Below are 4,658 nucleotides of genomic sequence, written 5' to 3' on the forward strand. Positions count from 1 at the left end.
AAAATTCTATTGACGATATGCATATCCATTTATGAAAACAATTCCTTTACAAATAGCGAGACAATGCATATTCCGTGGCTACGACCTTGGACTTAACACCAGTATTCTATAAAATGTTTTTCCTTGATTTTTTTAAATTGGGTCACTGTCAACATTATTGGGATTTGTTTGATTCAACACTTATTTCAATGACTTATCCATCTTCTTCTCTTCATATCACAGCGCTTTATTTCTTTTATTTCAGTTACTTCATCATGATATTTAGTTCTCAACTGGGCTCGGAAATCCATTCCACTTATTCTATGCGAGTCTCCAAAATACAGTTTGACCTCGAAATGAGCTAATCGTTATCAGCAAACATCCACGACATCTTCCCTCACCTCAGTCTTTCCACAATTCCCTCGAACATTCTTTTGCTTTGACCAGTCATGTTTCTCATTCTATTGCACAACGATCTCTTGTTTGTTTCCATAATCTTGAAACTTTTTTTTTTAAGTAAAACAACATTGAAAGGCGCAAGTAGCTTCCACATCTATCATTACCATCCGTTTTCCCCCTTCTCCTCCTTTTTACAGGGGCGTCATTTCCTTCCAGCAGATATTCTTGATGGATTTAGCAGTCTGAGTTGACCAAATAAATCATAGAATCTCCGAAATTTATGAGACCAGAGTAAATTTGGGGAGGGGCAAGGCGTCTATTCCCATCATTGTCTCACCCTGTTGGCGCCTTGGCTACATTCCGCTTACGCTTCTCTTAAGTTCAGCTGTATCCAACGTTCTGGGGTAACGGCAATTTCTGAAGTTCTATTAAATTATGGGTTTGATTATTTGTTGGGAAACTCTTTATTTTTAAACATCAAAATACCATTTTTAATGCACTCGGATTACTTCAGTTAGCACGTTATTTTATACTAGTTTTCATGGATCGTTTAAAACTTACAATTTTCCCGGTATTACTACTCAATCTTGATTCTTAAAAGAAATACATTCTTCTCGTATCCTCGGAAACCAAATTTAATTCATGCTTAAGTGTTCCCAATGCATTATATACTCCGTACGCATGCATCTAGCTAGGGTTTATATTATGACATTCGGGTATCATTCACTAACAAAGATGCTCGGTATAAGTGAACGTCTTTCGATTTCCCTTGTTTCTCATCTCTCTGACCTGCCAATCATTACTTTTTGCAACTTCTTTTTCAATGCTTCTATGTTTCTCGCGGCAAGGAATTCCTTCCCACGCTAACATTAACAACTTACCCCGTTTCCACTTTTCCTTTCGACTCCTTCTTTCTGCCTGTGACGCTTTCCATGATTTTTTAATTTCTTTTTTGAATGCCACATTTTCGTTAATTTTTGTTGGCTTCCCCTCACTCCTCTCTCCAATGATAGCTCATTGCAATGATTGCCGCTGGTAACTTAGCGTCAAGGAGAGAGTGAATACCGCGAAGATCAATCATTATCGCTTCACTTAAATACGCCCACGAGACTGTATCACTTCGGAGCAGCATCGTTTCGCGTGCGTGGCCTGTCGGTCGAAGAACACCGCGCCGCGGGCTTCACGTGCGTCTGTTTGATCATATCCTTCGCATTATGCAACCCCCGTGACAATGGCGTCTGCGCCCGAAACAGCGCGAGGTACTAGGGGGGGTGGGGGACCGATTAAGATTTTAATCAGCAATTTGAGATGAATTTATTGCTCTTCCCTCTCAAGAATTCACGCCTCTCCCCCCCTAGCAAATGTTTTCTCGGCTTTATTTTTGCTTCCCTTCCCCCCCTTTGCTCAGATAGCACTGCGGCGATGGCTAACAACGCTCCCTCAGGCTCTTGGGTCTTGTGTACAAAGGTCTCGGCTGCTTGGCACTCGGCTGAGATTTATTGCAATGCACATAAAGTAATGGTGTATTTAGGATTTAAATATGTGATTGTAAATCTGTTTTTCTCTTAAACTTGAAAATCAGGTTTTTGGAGAGGGCTGGTTCCCATGCCTCGTATTCAGTACTGGAAATTAATGCTAAAAGTTGAGTAATTTATTTCGTTCTCGCATAATGAGATTGCTGCCACGTAGAATAGAATCCATACTTATTCTGAACTGAGTATTGCCCACTGAGAAATTACCCATTTGCAATGTTTCAGCTTATCGTTGAAATGATAGTACTAGTTGGGCCGATACTATTACATAACAAAATACATTAGTCCAAGGTATTGGCATGAAATTTAGCATTTGGATATCATAAGATAAAATATATTGCAATGAGAAGATTGCAATAATTTCGAATTGAGTAAAATACCATGTAGTTTATCTTTAAACTTATTTAAAGAAATTAAGTTGTTAAGATTGTGGGACAAGGTATTCCATAGTATAGAGGCTGAAATCAGGAAGCAATTTTGATACATACATAAATGCACACACTCATAAAATTTCTTGTTTTAGTAAACAATAAATAATAATGATAACACGCTCACAGATTATTTTTATAATTCCCCAGAGAAAGGTGGTTTCATTCATGGTTTCAGAGGAAGAATTCATCATTCATGATATTCTTCCTTTTATTTCTCTCGTCTATCTTTCTATTCATCATGTCCTTAATCCATGATTGTCTTTTCCTATTAATTATTACCATAGTTTGTTTCGCCGCTTTCAGTATCCCTTACGTACTTGATATGCTGCCATTTTTTTTCTACTTTACCGGTCTCTCTGCCTGAATACATATTTTTGCGACTGCCTCCTGATCATCCCTTTCCTTCTTTCAGGTCAATGCTTTTATATTCCATTTCTTCACCCATCTTTCCTGTTTTTTCCCCTTACATATGGGTAATCTGAATCATTGGTCATTTTCCTCGTAAATCTAAGTCTATCGTGTTGTTTAAACTAGATCTTTATATTGATAAAACACTGCCTATTGCTAAATTGTATTGCTGCCTCCTCACGGTCACACATTTTTCCTAAACCATAGTCCTCTAAGTCCTAGTCCCTTATCTCTCCCTTTGTTCACCACGGCATTCCAATATGTCAATGATTATTACATGTATCCTTCCAGGGACACCTTCAACTATTTCTCCTAATTGATCGTACATCCTATCAATTTCTTCTCCCCCATGGTTACTTGTTGCTATATAGACCTGATTAGTGACCAAGTTTGTTGGTTCTGCGTTTACTTTTACTAATAATGAACGATTACTCACCTGCTCTATGTTTACAGTTCTGCGCTCGCTCTCCTCTCTTCAACTGGATATTACTCTATAATTATCACTCCAGTAATCATCACTTTCAATCATTCCATCTTACCTCTCACAGCCCTAAAATATCTATATTTCCTTTCTCCATCTTCCACTTCATTTTATCCCACTTACCTGTCTTTATCATGACCCAGCATTCCAAGTTCTTAGCGTAACTGGTTCGTTCATCTTCTGTCATCTGTACTGCTGTTGTCGATTTCTCTTTGCAAGGATTTCGTGTGACGACGACCGCGGAAGCCTCGCCTCTCCCGCTGCCGGGCACGATATGTGGCCTACTGGCCCCGGTTGCGCTGTTGCCAGGACTAATTTATATACTCGTCCATTTTTTGAGATAAATAATTGAAATGGTTTCCCGTTGCCTTTCTCGATAGTGTTTTTAACGTAACACAATTAATATTCGGTTGATAAAAAGAGTATATGATTTGACGTTTTATTAGCATTAAATACAACAAAAAGTATTTTTTTAGTTGCGAGTATATTGCAAAAATACATTTTCTAAGCCTGTGATAGGTTTTTTGAGGCCAATAAACAACCCTGAGCAGTAATTTAGAGGAGTTTAAATCGTATATTACCAGGATTACGAAATCAATTTTTGACAATAGGTGTCGGGAGAGCGTGACTAGAACACTGGTATTGACAGCATCCCGTACTTGCATAGACACCAACACCCACGCCATCTTTTCCAGCTCTCTCATGTCAGCAACATGCTCTTGAAGTCAAGCGAAATGCAAAGAACATGAAATATTCTACCTTGAAAGAATTAAGAGAAATCATCTGAGTGACTATAATAAGAACAATAATAATTTTAATGATGATGAATTTCGCTTGCTTTATCGGGGAAAAATTTTGACAACGTTTAAGATATTCCCTTTCTCCTCACATCCCAAAAAAATTTTCGCAGGCACCGGAGATATTCGAACTCTCGATCTCCTGTTTACTAGACAGGCGCTTTAACCAACTAAGCCACGGCGCCAACTGTAATTGTGATGCAGTTCATATTTACATATCGATACATCATTGAACCCCTTTTGGAATACGAATTTCGGTGAACAGAGACATCCGCACTATTCTAATAGAACAATGTCTAATCAATCCGTATGTAGAAATGTTCATCATTATAACAGTTACTCACCAAATCCTTACCATTCCTCACCCATAAATATTTTTAAAATTTTTTTAAATATGACCCATTATTTTTGCTTTCATACCCTTTGAGTAATTTTTTTTATTGATGGGCCTCAGAGGTTCCCCAACATAAATATAAACGTTTATCGGTTCAATTAAATCTATGTCTTTGAGACAGAGGTCTCTTTTCTGAGGAGAAACAGAATTCTGAGGAGAACATCTTCACTAATTACATTCTAGTTTTTCATCAAATTTGGATGACTTTGCAATTGTTAATCGTCCGCGGTGCTTTAC

The 4,658-nt window shown here is 38.0% G+C and overlaps 1 non-coding gene across 1 annotated transcript; it reads right to left on the reverse strand.

Moving 5' to 3' along the window:
- Positions 1-4,138: 4,138 nt before the first annotated feature.
- On the reverse strand, positions 4,139-4,212 carry TRNAT-AGU (transfer RNA threonine (anticodon AGU)). The gene has a single exon. It is a non-coding gene; the product is annotated as a tRNA-Thr (tRNA).
- Between the last annotated feature and the right edge of the window lie 446 nt (positions 4,213-4,658).

The sequence above is a fragment of the Hetaerina americana genome, unplaced genomic scaffold (assembly GCF_022747635.1).
Source record: "Hetaerina americana unplaced genomic scaffold, ioHetAmer1.1.p SCAF_3, whole genome shotgun sequence".
NCBI classification, from domain to species: Eukaryota; Metazoa; Arthropoda; class Insecta; order Odonata; family Calopterygidae; genus Hetaerina; species Hetaerina americana.